Source organism: Lepisma saccharinum, chromosome 25 (genome assembly GCF_977018435.1).
Source record: "Lepisma saccharinum chromosome 25, izLepSacc3.1, whole genome shotgun sequence".
NCBI lineage: Eukaryota > Metazoa > Arthropoda > Insecta > Zygentoma > Lepismatidae > Lepisma > Lepisma saccharinum.
Window position 1 is genome coordinate 31843609 of NC_139253.1, and position 20593 is coordinate 31864201.

Here is a 20593-nt window from a genome sequence, read left to right on the forward strand (position 1 = left end):
ATTAACCCTCTTTCAGCCTACGTGACTTTTCTGTAGCTTCATCTTGATATTGTTCAGAATCGCGTGTTGACTTGTATTTCATTTGCTTGTATACTTGGATTGTTAAAGGAGCAAAATCATGAAACATAGTTCAAAAGATTTGGTCAACAAAGGGTTAATGTTAGTTTCTGTACTGCAGGTTACGATGAAAGATAATCTGACACTGCATGAAGGAAAATCTAATCAAAACGTATCATACTCTTTATACTGTACAAATGCAAAGGTAAATTTCTCGTTTTAAAAGTGTCTGACAAGGACGGGAACTGAAGGGTTGTCGTGCAATTCCGATTTATGTGTAGCGTGTTGGTCGAAATATGCAGTTAATACAAAATTTGACGCTATGTATAGTGAGAAAAAAAGGAATCAGCCTTCATATTAATCAGGCCTTGGAATGTTTTAGACAGCCACTCAACTGGCTCCAGATTTTGTATGCACGCACTCTTCAAGCAATTTTGTTCTCTCCTGTTTTGGTGAGGGGGCGGGGTTGCTTTAAGTCCACCTTATGCACAGATATGCTAATCGGAACTGGATCTACAGCTTATAGTGGAATTCGAACCAGCATGTGTCTCTACCGAGTATCGATCCCGGGACCCCTTGATACAAGGCGACGATGTTCCCTTTACACCAGCTCAGAGGACCGTTTTTATAGTGTTGCAGCATACGAAGAACTGCTGCTTTCTTGAGCATTAACTAATGAAGGACTTGGCTCTCTTACAGATAAGATATCTTGCTCGTGATATTATACAACAAATTTTCATGCCGTTCCCAATTTCCAGAAGCCGACCTCGGGACGGAGTGATTGGCACAGCGCGCTACGACGCCAGTGGTGCCGTGTTCGAATCCCGGCCTGGGCATAGGTGTTCCTTATGAGCGTGCCTTCATGAATTTCATCATCAGGATCAGGTGTCATATAAATAACTACTCAGAGAATTTAATGTTACACCTCTGTACAAAAGGAGAGTAGTATCACATCAATTATTTTTATATAAGTTAGTCAACGGGCTTGTCGACAGTCCAAGGCTCCTCCAAACATTAAACTTTAATGCTAAGAAGGACATGTTACGGTTCAGGCAGCCTTTTTATTACAGTAAATCCAACTCAACAGAACACCAGAATTCGCCCATTCTAAGACTATGTATTAAACACAATGAACTAGTCAGAAACGGTGGAGACTTGGATTTCGCTATGCCATTCATGCAATTCCTGTCCGTTCTTCGAAGAATATCATGAATAAATAATAAATAATTATAGATGTTTTCTGTGTACATGGGTATGTTTGTAAATACAATTATGCCTGTATGTGTGTATATTTGTTTATATATGAGTATTTACATGTGTATACTTATAAATGTCTCAGTCTGTATATAGATATGTATCTTCTTCTTTTGTTTTGTATTGTTGGAATTATAATTCTTTAATTGTTTAAAATATATATATGTAAGCCTATTGTAATTGGAGCAAAAGCTCTGTTATAGGTGAAATAAATAAATAAATTATCAACACTCTTCCTCACCTTCGCGATTAGCCAAAAGTGGCAGAAAAGACAAGTAAAATAAACCAGATCAAGCCAAGCAAATTTAGAATCTAATTTCTTAAATAAAAGAAAGAGGTCAAATATCAAATGTATTGTTTTAAAATGATGCTACATGATAACATCTCCATTGCACTTAAGTACTTATTGAACACTTATATTCAGACTTGTTAGAGTCGTCACTAATTGTTCATGATCGCGAACACAAGGCTTTCTCTGCAAACAAGCTTAACAGGTCTAACCCCCTTGCACTACTAGTTCAAATAAATATGGCAGTCTTTCCCAGCTGCTCTGGGCTCCCTGTGAACAAGTTGCCGTGACAAATGAACCACGCCATACGGTCACGCGAACTGCATGCACCCGTTTCCATACTTAACAGATAAGAGCCAAGAAGTTTGAGGGCAAAACTTTAACTGAGGAATAAAGAAGATCTGATGAAATCTTAAGAGTCAGAATGGGGTCATACAAAGAAGCTGAATCCCATTTACCGCAAACGTCTTAAGAAAATTTTGGCTCGTTAGAAGTGCAGGAGGTTGGGTATCGATCAGAAACGTTGTTGCAAATTGTCTGTATACAAACAAATTTAAACAACGTTTCTAAAGTGAGCTGGTAACTTATAATGTTAAAAAGGTCTCACCGGTTATCAGACAGGTGTACTTCAGTACTTGGCTAACGATCCAAAAGAATGTATTCGTGTTTGGATCAATTTTCAAACAACAGCTTACAAATCTTACTTTCCAAATCAAGTTAAAAGCAATCTAAAAATTAGTATTTATAATGTAGGCCTCCCCCATGCCGCAGTGGTAATCAAGGGGTTCCGTGACGATTAGCCTTAGCTTGCATAAAGTGGACTTAAAGCACCAACTCAATCGATCAATCAAGTATTTAAAATGTATGGTGGGAGGTAGTTACAAAAAGTGTATTGATAATTATAAACTGAGTATAATTTTGTTAATGAGTTTTATGTATGTAATAATAATAGTGTCTTCAAGATATACACTGATTAGGTGAGAGAATTTCGTTCCATTTTGTATGATGCATGGGCGTAAAGTGTGCGAGGGGAAAGTATTTTCTTTGCTTCTCTATTTTATGGATGTCTTCTGAATATGTACTTCTGTTAATTACCATAGTGGTAGTTCATATAATTCATTTAAATGATTACAACACTATGAGTCTGCCCACCATTACTCTTGTGACCATCAGAGAAATTTTTTCAATTATATCATAAAATGTAATACTTGGCTCCTACAGTATGTAGCATTCTTATTCGTACACACGGATTTTCAAAGAAAATGCTTAAATATCTGAAAGGAAATACACTTTTTTTAAATTGTTTCTTTACAATTCAATAACTAATATCATTAGGAACATAAAATCTTACCCAAATTCTGTATAACCAATGACGATAATAAATTAAATGAAACTGAGAGAGAAACATGCCATTTTTTGTACAACTTTTCTATTCGTACACTTAATAATATAAAAGAAAAAAGTATATTCAATGCAAATTGACTGACAGTTCTAATACTTTGATGTGTATCCTTTGGCTTTAATTACTGCTTGACACCTGTTCTTCATAGAATTAACCAGTTTCCGACATGTTTCAGAGCTTATTTTATTCCACTCGGCTTGCACAACAGTTTTCAACTCTTGTTTGGACTTGACGCCTGCTTTATGGACTCGCCTATTCAAAATTGCCCATAAATGCTCCATGGGATTTAAGTCTGGACTTTGAGCTGGTGTTTGTAGTAGTTTGGGCACATTCCATATTATCCAATTCATGTTAACTCGTGCCTTATGCTTACTGTCATTGTCTTGTTGGAATCTGTAGATAGGCGGCATGTCCATATTTTGGGGACACTGCTTTACATTGTTCTTCAATATATCCAAATAGACATATGCATCCATGATACCATCAATAAACTGGATGGTACCAACACCTTTGGACGACATACAGAACCAAATCATTAATGACCCACCACCGTGTTTAACTGTTGGAACTGTGTTCATGTGATCATTGTCTTTATTTGATTTTCTCCAGACCCTATTTATCCCATCTAACCCGTACGTATTAATCTTGGACTCGTCTGACCATATGACATTATCCCAAAATTCCTGGTCCTTGTGGATGTGCTCTTTCGCGAATTAAAGTCTATTCCTGCGATTCACCTTATTTACATACGGCCTCTTTCGTGGTATTCTGCCATGATATCCATGCTTCTACAAGGCACGTCAGACAGTTTGATCGGACATCATCTTGCCATCAACATTTTCTACTAACGGTCGTAACTGAGGAACACGGGGCTTTTCTCGCACTCTTTTTAAAATAAAGCGTTCATCACGTTTATTCAACCGTCTCTCTTTTGGTTTTCTCGGCACATTCTGTGTTGAACCTTTCTCTCTAAATTTGTTTACTATGTATTAAACTGTGGAGTGTGATTTATTGATTGTTTGTCCAATTTTTCTTAACGAATAACCTCTAAGGGCCAAATTTATAATAACATCCTTCAGATCGGAACTAAGTTCCTTCACTTTGCTCATTTCGAACATGCTGATATAGATCGACCACAAGGAAAAAAAACCTTGGGACGAAAAGTCCCCGCGCAGCTTTCCCTTCTTCCCTCCACCTCGGGCCATAATGGTGCATGGCCCACTCTCCCCCTCCCCTACTCGCGGGGGTACGGTGCACAGGAGTCGCGGGTCTGCGCAGGCTGTTTTGTTCGTGGTTCCACTATAGATAGACGATAGGCCTACAACAATACCTACGCCAGCATTTCGCTTGACGGGGAGAGAACCTGCATGTTCAAACTTGTTACGAAGTTGCAAACTGCACGAGGTAAAAAAGGTAAAGTGTTCCACTGTGCATAGCACCACGCCCCTGACCGCCTTTACCCCCCAGGGTTTCCCCCCAAGACTATTAGAGAAGAAGGCTGGGGCCATACCGGATCACGTGGTCCTTGACGTCAGGCGTGACGTCACGCGCGGACAGATCGCTCTACGCTCCGGTTTCGCAGCCGAATCAAAGCAGTAATTATGAACAAAAAAGAGCCGTAATTATGCCCAGAAGCTAATTGGGAGTGATTACACAGACTTACTAAGGATCCGACATAACGTATGTCCTTACAGTTGGATTACACAGCCATTTACGCACACATTTTATCGGTAGTTTATAAGTCGTCACATTCCTCTGCGAAACATTAGTTTCATGTAAAATTGCGGTTAATACACCTAGTAATGCATTTTGTTAGGGCAGAAAGAAAAATATATATATATGTTGAATGTGTAAAATAATTTTGTTAAATAAAGAAAGGCAGAAAGCAAAAATTATGGATAAGTTGAATATGTAAAAGAAAACAATCTCGCTATTGCTCTCTTTTAGGAGTGAGAGAGGAGCTGTTTTCACTTAACTTCTTCAAATTTGGTAACTTTGCTTCGACTATTGGTATTTATTTCTTAATTAATTTTCGTTATTCAGATTACAATTCTGAGTCTTATGAATCTTTGAACTACACAGGGAGGAATGTGAGGAAGTTCCGTGTGTATTATGTAACACACACTTTAAAAAACTTTTCACTGAACGAAAACTTGAGACATAGAACTGAAGAAAGTCGAGGGTCACTTTATATACTTATACATATATATAATCAGTGGAATGTCGAACAGGGGTGCCTACAGGCGGGTATGTGAAAGCTGGTTGAGTCCACTTAACTTGGGGGGGGATTGTGATGAAAATTTAACTGAATAAATAATAGAACAATGGAGGACGGAAGTTGTCATTTAAGCATCACTCGTATATAAATAGCAAGTTGTGTATTTTGAAGTGTATGGTAGCCTGATGTTGTGTAATGAGACTACTGGTATTTCAATCCACTAACAAGTCTCGTTAGATGCGATATGTTCAGTTATATATTGTCGCCCGCTGTTTTTATTTTTTCATCGGAGATCACGACACGTCGCAACACCTCACTGAAGGCATTGTGAACTGCAACACCTCACAACCCACCAGGGTGCGAAATCATTGAAAACTGGTGAGGGAGAGAAAGTTCGTAACCTACAACCCCCTCCCCACAAACATATGTGTGAATTATACGATGTACATATTTGTAATGTTATTAAAAGTAAAAATAAATTACTCAATTAAAATAATTATTGTCATTATTAATTAGAAATTAATTTGTTACTTTCATACATATCAGATAGTGTAAAGCAGCTAACTAATTCCTTTACTAACCGGTTAAAGATGATGTTATTAAATTATGGCAGTTGAAGTTTTTTTATTATGTGTAAGTTTTTGTTTAGTTTGTGCACTATGTTAATATAAATCAATTAGATTTCATAGTTATTATTGTTTTGCATTCTTGTTTTACTTTTACTGTGCGTATTGATGTAGATTTGTTAATGATCTCTTGAGACAGAAAGCATTCAACACTCACAACTACACTAATTTCTGTGTGTTTTCAATATTATTCTTAGTAAAGTATATTTGAAATTAAAAGTAATTGCTTATCTTTTCATTGTTATAACAAAAACACTTTCCCCCGGGAAATTTTTGGTGTTTTTTTTTTTGTGGCCAAGATTGTTGATGGGGGGGGAAATCCCCTCGTCCCCTCCAGGATTTCGCACCCTGAACCCAACAATCCAGAAATACAAGAAAAAAGGAGCGAAAAGAACAAAACAAATCAGCCTTTCCACGTTTCTTTCCGTATGGGGTAAAGACTCAGCTGGGTTTTGTCCGCCCAATGACGTCACACCCGCGGCAGTCGCGAAAAGAGGCGTGTCTGACCCCAGCCTTTCCTTCTAGTAGTCTTGGTTTCCCCCAGGTACCCATGTTATTCGACGCTGGGTGTGCGTCGGGGCCGCTTCCACCGTTAGAAAAGTTCCCGGATTTGAACCGGCCGGGGATCGAACCCGGGACCGTTAGCATGGTAGTCAGACGCGTTACCGACTTTTTTTTTTTTTTTTTTTTTTTCTCTTTTAAAAGGAAAGCCCCTATGCGGAAGCTTCCCCCATCACACTTCATTCACTCATATCATTTCATTCATATTTCAATTTCAAGACTTTTCAGGACAGACAATCACAAACATCCATGGCCGAGCCGGGAATCGAACCCGGGACCCCTGGCGTCGTAGCGCGATGTGCTAACCACTCCGCCACAGGGGCCGCCCACTGAGCCACCGCGGCCACGCAAACTGCACAAAATCGCCCGAATAGCGGTGGCACTGTATGCGAGGAAGTTTGAAAAACTTACCTGTACGAATAACAATGTTGCATGAAACAGCGTGTTTTTCTCTTTTCACACAAATTATATGCTCTGTTTATACTCTTTGAACATACATTTTTATTGACATTTGTCGGTGAAACCTTCATTAACATTAATTTCCAGGTACATATGAAAATGATTATATTTACTAGTAGATATGACATTTTTTCTCGGAAATTCTATGTGTACAAATAACAATGTTACATACTGTATAAAACTTGAATACAGGGTGGCTCAAAAAGTTACTTAACACCCCCGGTACAAGGCCACTGCAGCGCGCAACATGGAAATGGTCATGACCAATCACTATCATGCCAAAGGGGAACCACATTGACGTCACCCACGTGGTCGGCGGCCATCTTGATGTTCGCCATCTTGAATTCAACTTCAGAATTTTAAATGGGAAGGGGGTCGTGCGACTTATCAAGATGGGCTAGAATTTCACGAGAAATGCAATGGTGAAGGTTTTTTCGACGTATCTTTAACCAGTAAAAAGTTATGATTGAATTCTTGTACCAATTTGCTCCTTTTCGAGGTGTTAGAAAAATGCCTTAAAATTTGTTTAGCGCATCGGTAATGCATCGAGATCAAAGTGATGTCTAGGGAGAGAAGTTCGCATGCCATTGCACACGATTTTAATCGGATACATCCTCGAAGAGTTGCGCATTATGAATGGTTGTCGCGAACAATTTACAGTGTGACGCTTCCATTGAATTAAAAGTCCTTCACAGTGACAAGGCTAATGTTTATGTTCATAAGGAAGTACAGAATATTCGATGATTTTTATCTGATAACCCATTTTCGACAGATCAAAGCTGAATGGTTAGTGTTGGTAAGTTAATGGTGTGGCGTGTTGTGTGGAACACGATTGGTTAGTCAATTTTCCATCAACGGAAGCTTAAATGCTTAGGGCTACTTTGATTTGTTAAATAAACAGTTTTTTTCATCCTTGCTTATGGAACAAGGTACTTTTTACAGAGTTTTTTCAATAGGGAAGAACACCAGAACACTTATGGGAACGTTATGAACCAGTTTTTGTCCAAAGTTAGTTATCAGATGACAAGGGTCACATATTCTGTTTATAAACTTCCTTATGAACATAAACATTAGCCTTGTCACTGTGAAGGACTTTTAATTCAATGGAAGCGTCACACTGTAAATTGTTCGCGACAACCATTCATAATGCACAGCTCTTCATGGATGTATCCGATTAAAATAATGTGCAATGGCATGCGAACGTCTCTCCATAGACGTCACTTTGATCTCGATGCATTACCGAAGCGCTAAACAAATTTTAAGGCATTTTTCTAACACCTCGAAAAGGAGCAAATTGGTACAAGAATTCAGTCATAACTTTTTACTGGTTAAAGATACGTCGAAAAAACCTTCACCATTGCATTTCTCGTGAAATTCTAGCCCATTTTGATATGTCGCAACGACCCCCTTCCCATTTAAAATTCTGAAGTTGAATTCAAGATGGCGGACATCAAGATGGCCGCCGACCGTGTGGGTGGCGTCAATGTGGTTCCCCCTTGGCCAGATAACGATTGGTCATCGCCAATTTCAAATTCCATGCCGCAGTGGGTAGATTGAATTGTATCTTCTCCAAATATGATGTATAAAAAACACACTGCCGGAGAACTAAGTGAGGTGAGTGCACAATTTTATACTACTATTATAGTGGAACCACAAGCAAAGAAACCTGCGTAGAATCGCGACACCTGTGCACCGTATTCCAGTGTGGAAGGGGGGAGAGTGGAGCATGCTCTCTTATAGCCCGAGTTGAACGGAAGAGGAGAAAGGTGCGCGGGGACTTTTTCGACGAAGGTTATTTTTCTTGTGGTCGCTCCTATAAGTAAGGGGAACTGTGATTGATCATTCATCTATTTTATCACTTCTTCATCATCTCAATTGACTTAAATGACCGAAAGAGCAAAGTAAATTTATCAAATATAAATACAAACACGTACCGTTTAATAAATAACCAAAATAGAATGAAAAGTAAGCAGTTTGTATTTTTATTGCTTTATGTGAATATGTAGGGAAAAGCGAGAGATGACAATGGCAAATGAAATGGTAGGCGAATTGTCCATCACCATTTTCCTCCAGTCTGTTTTCCCCAATCTGGTGATCACAAATTGAAATAAGCAGAGGACAACATCTGCTTTCCATTATTTAAAACAACACAGGATGTAGAACAAAATAAATTAAAATAGGGATGGACAATTTGCCTACTATTATCTATCTATTCAAGAATAAAAATACATCTAAATTTAGAAGCACAGTAAAGAGCTTGCTAATGTAACATTTGTTTTATAGAAGATTATTTGGGTCACAGTTTCCATTAATGGACATTAACTTTAAAACCTTTTCTTATTATTACAAAATACACTACATTACTTCTTAACTTTCTTAAAGTATTATTGTTTTTACTAATTTAATAGATATAACTAGACTATACGTTAATTTCCTTGTATTCAAAATTAGACATTAATAGTATTGACATATCCCATATCATAGTGAAATTTATACTTGTATGATCAAGTGAATGGAAATCAATGAATTAATCTTTGTAGTTGGCTGTACGCCTTTAATTTTGTTTTAAATTAATGTTTCAAGAAAACTATATTTCTGCCCTGAAGGAAAAAGTATTGACGGATTGAAAGTATTCCAGTCGAAATTTATGTGTCTTTACAATTCGCTTAACTCCATTACATGCCCGGCCATGAGTAATTATCCTTAGGAGCGCACAATTCCTCCACCTTTCTCCAATTCATATTTCATATGATTGTTAAGGACCACTGCTGCGAGGCTTCATATCGTAAATTATTCACGCTATCTATTGTCTATACTTCTGCAACTGAATTCTACTTTATGACCAAGTTGCAAAGCAAAAATTAAACCATTAAGTTAAACTCCTACAGCTGATCAAAATCTAATTACGGCTTCGCAGTAACGCAACTTAGCTTTGAACAAAACTTCGCGTATATTTTGTGCTTACAAAATATCGACACGAAAGTTGTTGTATTAATCATTTTACACATCGGTAAGAAGACACACTTGGTTTCTACTGCAGAAATTAAAGACTACATATTGAATGGTGGAAAAAATGTGCCCTTGCATGTTAACCTGAGATTGCAGTGGCGAGCCCAGGATTTTCGAAAGGGAGGGGTTACGTACACTACTTTTGGTAGTCATCCCTCATTTTGCCATCTTTTCCTACATTTGACGTTCTTTCTTTTAAGAAATACTGGGCCAAAGGGGGGGGGTGTTATACCCCCACCAACTCCCCCTTGGGCACGCCACTGCCTGACAGAATGATAATTACTTCATGCCAAGTTTGCGTGAAAGCAAAGTTGAACAGTATTACATTTCATATTAGGCACACTTTGATATATTCGCGGAAACATGTTGTGCACTGAAGAAAAAATATATAAGTGTATAACCTAGCGTAAAAATAGCGTACATAAATGCTCATTTGAACTTTTCTTTTCTGGTATGCATAGTATATTATGTTCAACGTACTTGGAAGATGTATCTTGTGCTGAACTAAGATAAATAATAATAACAAGTGGTTTGCGGTATCTCGAAAAGTAAGGACCGGGATCGGAAAGAAAAATTCCGTCCCGATCCCGACTTCAGCAAATGACTTCCCTACTTTTCTGGATCCCGAGCAGTCTGGAACTTATCGGAAATTGTTAGTTTTCATTCCACAAATGCAAAGACAATCACTTAAGGTGAAAATGAAGTGTAGAATTTGAGATTTCCAGAGCGTCGGGTAATTTCCCGGCCCGAAAATTTCCCGACTAGTCCAGAAATTACGAATATTTCCCGTCCCGAATGTCGGGATCTAAAACAAATCCGTTCCGATCAATAATATTCTGTCCCGCATAACAATAAGTACCTATCGATATTTATTTTCAATTTGTCTGAAGCCACAAAATGTAAATGGGTGGAAATGCTCATTTGTGTAGTCGATTTCGTGTGTTCAGTTTCTGGCATGGTTTCCTATCTGCACAGTGCAACACTAGCGAATAGATTTGGAATTCATTTCAAGGACTAATTCATCTCTTACCGTCGTTTCGTCATCACGAGTAAACAACGGATTGGCCCAACCTATACTTCTAATAACCTTGATTCGAACATGCAGCGATCGAGACATACACAGTTGATCCAATATTTCTTGCAAAATAAATCTCTACTGGTGTTCTACTTTGCATTTCGCCGCAGTGGCGCTAGTAAACGTCCAAACTAAATGTCATGTTGACGATTCAGCAGCTCATTCGTGTATCGTACTAAGAATTCGCAACCAAAATAAAGTTTAAAATTTAATATGAGAAATCTCCTTTACTGCGAGAGTTAGGAAGATACTGAAAATTCCACTGACATTTGAAAAATTGTTTCGTTTTTAAGATAATGTTATAGATTCCTTGTGAACCTGAACTCGAAAATGTCTACTACCATGGCCATTTGAAAAGTATTCGTACTGAAGTAGAAATAAGAACTTAACTCTTATGAAATGTTTTTATTGTTTATGTGTATGTTCATGTTGCCAACCTAATCTACTTCGACATGAAACACTTTGTCCACCGATGCTCCGAAAGCATTATAACATCGCGAAATTCAAATTCTTGGAGACCTGCAATATACTTCTATACCGTTGCTTCGACTTTTCATCTGATGAAATTGCAGCCAAGGCATGACCGAGACAAATCAGGTGAATAAGACGGATGTGGCAGCAAATCATACCCATTGATTTTTGACAATTGCAAAATGAAGACAATGGACATCCATCACTTCTGTAAGGTTGAGTATTGTCTTCGTATGGTCACCATGAGTCACGGACCACCTGCTCCCTATGAGTCACGTTCCACCATTTCCACATGAAAAAATGTCTGTGGAGAAAAGTGAAAGAATTGGGACTTACACGCGAATACACGGAAAATGAAGAAGTAAGATTGCATATGTGCTGCGCTGGCGTTCCTTCGGCTTGAAGATATCTTTGATGGCTGGCTCGGGAAACATTCCCAAGCACCTATAGTCGCCAAGCTTTCTGAGTTTTTCGACTATTTTGTGGAGAGGTGTTTAGAAAATTGTGAAGTCCCGGTCAGTCTTTGGAGTTGCTACAGACGGCGCCATCAAACCACCAACTCTGTAGAAGGCTGGCACAACAAAATTAATAATATGCTTGGAAAGCCGAACCCTAAAATTAAAGACGTGATCGAATGTATGAAGACAGAAGCAGAAAACTCAGCGTGTGTATCAATGAGGACAGAGTTAAGTATGGAAGGCAAACGAAGGAAAACAACCTACATGAAACTGGACGAAAGGCTGGAAAAAAACAGTAAAAAAGTACGAAGAGGACGTTGACATCAGAGCTTGTTTGAAAGCAATATCACATCCAAAAACTTGAGTAACTGGAGTAAAACTTGAGTTCATGACCCTAAAGTTAGAAGTATAGAAATAAAATTGTACGTACATAATGCAAATAGTAACTTATACAAAAAAACAATATTGACGATGCTTATAAGCTGATTTTTAACACGTCTAAATGAACTTATAAATTTAAAATTAAAAGAAAATTAATATTGACGATGCTTATAAGCTGATTTTAAACACGCCTAAATGACAAAAATTTACTTTTGCTATTTAGCCAGTCCAAAGCCTGGATAAAGTGTGATGGGAGTCAGTTTTATTTGAAACATATGATTAATTGACAGGTAGGGACCGTACTGGGCGCTATTTTCGCAGGGCGCGTTTTACAGGACACCTTCTGGTATGGTGGCAAATTTTGAACATTTACTTCGAAGCTCATCTTCTATGTATTCGCGAAAAGGCTCAAATTTACCTTAAAATTCGAACGCTATTTTTTCTGTCGGATATAGTTTTCTGCGCCCAGTTTCAAAAATATTCCTTGAGGTGTACCCCTCTTCGTGTGATGAAAGTTCCACCTTTTCTTCCAGAAAATGCAGTATCGTTTAGTGTTAGGGTACAACTAAGTGTTAAGCTCATAAAACACCGAAATTTTCCATGCAATTATCACTAAAAGTCGAAAGATAATATAGAACGATTCTTGTGCCCTTGACAAATATACTAATTATCAAATATACCAATTACATCAAAAACTATAAGGGGTATATTGATTGATTGATTGACTTGCTTTATTCTACTTCGCTTTTTGTGCCACTTTTAGCTAATTTGCGAAGACGCGGATGAGTGATGATATGATGAAATTAATGAATGGACACTCACAAATATCCATGCCAGGATTCGAACCCGGGATCCCTAGCGTCGTAGCGCGATGTGCTAACCACTCTGCCACGGGGCCGGCTATAAGGGGTAGAGAGACGAAACAGACACACAATAATTTTCCTCTGAAGCGAGAACACCAGTACCTCGAAAGATGAAACTTGGCGAAGAGAGATGACTCTTGTCTGTTAATTCTGTACCTAAGGAAAATTACAATGGTATGTTCAAACAACCCGGGTTTGAATCCCCGGCCTGTGAATGGGTATGACTTGTGTGTTCCTTCATAAATTTCATCATATCATCACTCATCCTCATCTTCGCGATTAGCCAAAAGTGGCAGAAATGCAGAGAAAAATAAATATTCACTCATGAGGAATCTGATCTTTCAGAGCAACTGAAGAATCATTGAAATTAACACAATTTCAAAAACATAATAACATTACGCATCCCGCCAGTGGCAGCGATTAGGGGGACGGGGGGGCAGGTTGCCCCCACTTTTCTCCGCTTTTGCCCCCGCACTATGCTAAACCTTATCTAAAAAGGGAAATATACTGTCTTTGCCCCCCCCCCCCACCGGTTTCGGAACCCAATCGCCGCCACTGCTTCCCGCAGAATGCTTAGTGCCACAAGAGTCCCCAAATTCGAAAACTGGACTGTGCATTGGAAGCACTACTTATTTTTTCCTAACCTACTTCGTCAATTCATCATTCATTCTCATTGCCAAAACTAACCAAGAGCAATACAACAGAGTTAAAATAGTTGAAAAACAAATACAGAAAATGCTATTCGAGAATCTTTGTTATTTAACGTCCCATACAGTTTTTTTAATCCTAAGGAGATATTTTTACATTGTCACATAAAATTGTTGTTGCGATTTTCTTTTTCAGTATTAGTGTTACTATTGTTGTGCTGCGAAAGCACGGGTCCTGGGATGGTTTTCTCGTATTTCTTTTACATTGTAAATGCACTAGCAACTGCAGTATTTAATCATCTATTTTCTCATATTTAAAATTATTATTAGAAATAAATGGGCATACCGCCTTGTAATCAAGGGGTCCCGGGTTTGATACCCGGTGGAGCCGGACCCTGTGGCCGATTGGTTAGCGACGCCAAGGGTTCCGGGTTCGAATCCCGCTCGGGCTTGGTTGTTTGTGAATGTCCATTCATAAATTTCATCATTTCGTCACTCATCCTCATCTTCGCAAATTAGCCAAGAGGCACAAAACGTGAAGTAAAATAAACTAAATCAATCAATCAATCGATACCCGGTGGAGGCACATAGTGGTTAGGATTCCACTTTAAATTGTAGGTCCAGTCCCGACTAGCCTTATTGTGCATAAAGTGAACTTAAAACACCAAATCAACCAACCAACCAAATGGACAAACAACGCAAAGTAACCAAAATATGAGACTGTCATCTTCATTGCCACCACTTTCATTATGTCGTGCTTATTTTATGTCCAATTTCTGCTTTTGGAGTCTAATCACGGTGACGAGGTTGATTGATGATTGCAACTACACACAAAACAACACCCATGCCCAACTCGTGACTCGAACTGAGAAAAACTTCGCGATTAGCCAAAAATTGCAGAAAAGCGAGGTAAAATAAACCAAATCAATCAATCGAACCCAGAACATTCGATGGCCAGATCGTGAGTCGGCTATCCAAGGTGGCATTATTATCACCATGAAAAAACTTAATCTTGTCATTAAAGAAGAAAGTGCGTCTCTTAAACACTTATTTCAATATTTTAGTTAAAAAAACACCAACAGAATAGTGATTTAAACGCATAGACCCCAACTTTGGGGGCAAACCTCTTCCAACCCCTCCCCCTAAATTACCTCGATGTGTCTTGCATTATTCTTATTTATCGTCGCTTTTTCTGCCACTTTTGGCTTATCGCAACGATAAGGATGAATGGAAATTAGATGAAGTTTATGAAAAAACACCCCTGCCCATTCCAGTATTTGACCCAGTGTGTATATATATACAGGGTTACTCAAAATTATGTTAACACTAATGGATTGGTTTGTCCCATTTAATTGTTAACATCATTTTGACTAACCCTGTATACGTATATTCACATTCGTTCATATAAATGTTGCACCCTCAGCGTATTTGAAGTCGGTGATAATGTATGGAAGCATTTCGATACTGCAAATAATAGCCTTTCCCGAGAGAAAGTACTAAATAGGATCGAATGGAAAATGCAAATTTATATAATTTTATCATTTATATGACAACCTAAGCAATAGAGAATACTTTTCCATAAACACATCGCTCTAATATTAACATTTTCATTTAGAAATCCTGAGGTTAACAACCCTCTGTACAAAAAAAAAGAAATGTCAAGTAGAACTTAATTCTGTACAATTTTTAATGCCTTTTATTTTATATTCTTATTTAAAAGAGTATTTGATAAAAATGTGAATTCGCAGCTAAAATACCATTCATTGAAGAGCATTTTGGATAATCATACATGACCCTTATTTGAATGAAACATGACAAAACATTACCGAACTTAAGCTCTGAACTTAGAATGCTTAAGATAAAATATCCTGACATATATATTGTTGTCAAAAGAACAAGTACATAAAATAATGTAAGTATAATATCCAACGAACATCCGAAAACTTATGCACAGTGCCATAATTCGATTCTGCTGCATATTCTGCTATGATATATTTATGTAATTCTAAAATGTTATCAAATTATTTTTCCTCTTATCTAAAAAGCATTTACGAAATATAACGTACGACTCTCACTTGGCATTTTTAATATAGGAACTGTTTTGATAAGTTTTATACATCTTTGAACATTTGTGTCAACTATGCTACAACTCACAGTTATAAAATATAAATTATCAAACCATAAGAATATATCACAAGTTAATTTACAGGGCCCAAGAATGCCAATTGCGTTGAGAACATTACAGATCTATATAACTTTTAAGTTTAAGTATATACTTTTAAAACATTTGTACTACAATTGAAGAAAAACCTAAGACAAGTACATATGCAAAAATCTAAGTATAAACTTTATCAGTCTTTGTTTTGCGTGTGGAATATCTAGTTATATATTTTGATGGCTCTCTCTAAGAAACTGTACCTGGATCTTCTTGGTATCTTATTTGTGTGATCGAGACCTAACCATGGCTTTGGGGCAAGTGCAGTGCCTTGGGAGAAGGGTTGTTTGAAATGTTGAATGTTTATAGTATAGTCATAATCACTGTTCACATATTGAGGTCTTCCCATCCTGACAATAGCAAATTTATACTTTTCGTATTCTTTATCTGGTACACCTAACTTCTTCTGAATCCTGCTTTTAACAGAGACGAAAGGTTCGCCGTCTTTCATTTTTATCAAAAATGGTACACCAAAAGTCGTGAATATATCCTTGTTGAAATGAGCTACTGGCACCATCATCTCGTTTTCAGCAAGATTTAGTTCATCTTGTGGAATTTCTTCTATTCTATAAAGTCTTGTACTGGTTGAACTTATATTGTCAAGAGATACATCTTCTCTTTGTTCGGTTAAAATTTTAGAAGAATTTACTTCAAGCAATCTAAGTTTTCCAGATCCATGCTGTGAAAGCGATATCTGTTTCAGTGCTTCAGATAATAAGTCGTAAACTGTACCGCTTTTTATAGGATATAACATAAGCTCTCTTTCCTCTTTCAGGTTTTGTCCTACCCAGATGCATTTTATTTGTTTTCTATTCTCAAGTTCATTTATCCTTACACTAAGAATTTGATAGTACATTTTCTTGACTTGCTTTGGTTTGCAATTTCCCAGTATATCTTTCAAAGTACCTTCGAAGGTGCATCGAATGGGATAACTAGAATAATCTTTGTAAGGTTGAGTTTTGAAAAACTGCAACAAATAAGGATCCACATCTAGTCTCTGAGCGACTGCTTTGGTCATCTGATCGTAGTTCATTCGTTGAGATAATTCTATTGTGAATCCAGGATCGCTGGCAATTGTTTTGTCGCAAAATAACACTTCTACGCGAAAGTATAGGTCAGTGAAATATTCTATACAGGTTGGTAATTCATAAATATTCTCTCTTTCATCCTTCTGGAAAATAATGACATCGCCATCCATTAGTTCTTCCACAGCATTTTCAAAACTAGCCGAAATATCTGCAATTTTTTCTATCATGTTTGGCTTGATTTCCTCGAAAAAGATTAGATCTGTCCCGTGTGGAAGTCCTACCGTTTCGTTGAGGAGAGGAGCTATATCTTTTATTCTAGTAGCCACAGGTACATAATGATGGCCACAATAATGCATAAATTTATTTTTGGGGTCATAAAACTTGAAAAATAACAGGACATCGGTATCTTTATCAAAAAATGGTAGGCTATCGGTTGGAGAATCCGGTGGAAGAATTTCCAGAAATACAACCCAAGGGTTAGCATTCTCACTAACATCAACTATAGTTTTCTGTTCGTCAGATTCTACGTCCAACAATGTAGGTCTGTAAGTCTGATTTGAACGAACACTAAAGGGCCAAGGGCGAATCTGTTCCATAGGATAATTAAAAGAGTCTGACAATAATTTCAGGAACTCCCCCACCATTGTTTGTTTCTTCACATGCAAGATTCGACAATGTGCCTTATCAAAATCCACAAGATCTGGCCCTTGATACCCTTCAAATACATCCTGTAAGTACACGTGTATAGCCATGTACAAGTGTGCCTCACAGCGCTCCTTCCATTTTAGGTCTTCCAGACGCCTCTCCATTTCCAGTCTATCTGTGAGTTCTTGAGGTATGTCTTCTTCTTCCACCTCTTGCAGGACCTTGTTTATCTCACTATCTCTTATATAAACTAGCATGTATGCATTTGTACAGTGCTTCACGTGCATGTTTGAATCGTCGTCATTGCCTCCAAAATTATTATCTATAGCTTCCTGTTTGGTACATCTTGAAACGACATCATCATCAAATTTGCACCATTTTCCGTCACCTTTTGGGTTTACATAAACAACATAATGCCCTCCATGATTGTCCCCACTGTGAACTAACACAGCATGAAGGGTATAATCGGCTAGAGTAGCTTCAGGCTTGTGCAAGTACGCATCTAAAGTAATATTCTCGTAGAACTCGAATCTTCCATTGTATTTCACTGAGCTATCAGTATTTGGATCATATTGAAATCTCATGAGATGAAGATGTAGAACCGGTGGAAAAGATACAAAAATAATCCCTTTTTCAGCTTCCTGAAGCCCGTACTGCCCCGCATCATACTTATTTTCCCCTTCAAGTAGTTCAGGAGTAATGTAATCACGAAATGATTCGTCAATGTTTCTCTTTCCTTTAATGTTCAGCTGGATGTCATAAAACGTTTCCTCACGAGAGGATGAATATTTTACATTCTTGCATTTTATAAAAGAAACAGTTTTCCCCTCAAATAACCTTGGGACGGTTCCCTCCACACATGTACCTTTCATTTTATTCTCTAATGTATCTAATAGAACTCTTAAGAACTCCTGAACATCATGCTGCATGAAGGAATCCAGAGTACCCCAACCAAATGACTTAGTTAACTTCTTCGTTCCGACAGGCTTATCACTGAATTGAAGTTCATGGAATACTCGTTGAAGAGCTAATCCAACACTTTTTGTTGAATCGTCGCTCTCGGTTGGCATTTTATACACTGCTTTTCTTAACTGATTCGTAAAATATAATGTCTGCAACAGTGAATTCATGTAGCATGTTGCACCTTGATTTTTAAGTCCAACATAACCAGTGCGTTTCTTGGAATCCCAAAATACTCCATGGGGTGCTTCAGCCGTAACATACACTTCTAACACTATGGTATCATCTTTAATGAAACCTCTTGCTGGATTTAGTAATTCTTCCCACGTAATGAATTGGCCGAATCCCCAATCATTTTCTCTGCTGTTGAACAGATGTGAGATTTTTCTTGAATAATTGTCACTCTCATCAAGCTGATTAATTAATCTTAGCTCTGCGGAAGCATAGCAAGTCCATGTTGTAGATTCGGAATCCCCGTTGCACTGAAGAAAGTAACCAAGGCTTTTTTGAGGTGGCCTATCTGGAATTTGAGCGAAGCGGGGCATAACCATAATTTTCCATGGCAAGTTTCTAATCGTAACTGGCGGAGATAATTCTGAATCTTGTAATTGACTACAATTGTATACCGTATGTCGTAAAGTGGCTTCAGATTGGACATCCTCTTCCTCCATTTCTCCATTTTCGCCAACAGTTTTGCCTTGCATTTCGCTATCCATCTCTGTCACAAGATATAGTTTAATTTGTCATTTCGAAACACAGCAAAGTTATATAATATTCGAGAATGTTCATTCTCATCTCAAATTCCTTAGTTCTAAATTCTGCCAACGGTGGTGCTGTAACTGTACGCATTAGATCGGAACCAAATCCTATTTCTGTCCGCTTGAAAAGATTATTTTTTTTCAAGAAATTAGATTTTAAGAACCGATATATTATAAACTACAAATAATGGTTAAGGTTGAATTCTCCCTACATTTTAATCTATTCGCGTAATCTCTAAATAACAAATTACACGATATCTGAGGAAATAATGTTGATTCTTGAGCATGTGCATTGATCAATATTATGGAGAAATTAAATTATTGTTGAAATATGTAAAATGAAATAATACTGAGAAGTAGTTACAATTAGTACGTTTCATCTTACGAACTATCAGATTGAGGATTGGTTTGAATTTGTTCTTAAGTTCACATTGTGCACAGATAGGCTAATCGGTACTGCACCTACAGTTTAAAGTGGAATCCGAACCATTATATGCAGGGACGTCGGAACCGGGGAGGCAGGGCGGTGGCAAGTTGTCCCCCCACTCATCAATGAGGGGGGACAATATGGTCTTTTTGCCTCCCAGTCGCGCCCTAAAAAATGAGACTATATTTTTCTAAATTATTTTTGATTCTGAAGAAATTTTGAGAAAATATTTTTGCACTCGTTAAATGAACCTGGACTCAAGTTTCTTCTAACAGCATGAACAGGAAGTACGTGACGGACAGATCCCTAAGCAGATTATGAATGGCAGTTTGGTGTCTTCAAATAAAGTGGAACGTGAATTGTCTCCTCCCCCCTTCCCCCTAGGAATTTGCTACTTCTGTTTCGAGTTCCACCAGTTTTTGTACAGGTGCGCCCGCTTGTAACAATACTCCGGGGAGGGGGGCAGAAGTCGGTGCACTCAGATAACTGCCTGCAGTTCCTAAATAGATACTACCTGACACATTTCTGCGAAACAGGTGTCGTGGAGGAACCAAATGTCCTTTGACGAATTTCTGGTCTCCCTCTCTCTGCATGCCTCGTGCCCGCAACCTCTTTGGCGGGAGAATATGAAGGTTAAGTAAAAGCAGATGCGCGTTTCGCTCGCTTTGTCTGGAACTTTTCAGTTGACGTTTGGTGTTGGGTTGGCCAGTTACGGTCAGTTATCTATTGTGAATCGCCCCGGTGCATCGAAACAGTGCGTCCGTCGATCACCACGTCGTATCATTATTAA

The 20593-nt window shown here is 38.0% G+C and overlaps 1 pseudogene; it reads right to left on the bottom strand.

Moving 5' to 3' along the window:
• Window positions 1-16143: 16143 nt before the first annotated feature.
• Window positions 16144-19354, bottom strand: LOC145978688 (ubiquitin carboxyl-terminal hydrolase 7 pseudogene; annotated as a pseudogene).
• Window positions 19355-20593: the final 1239 nt, after the last annotated feature.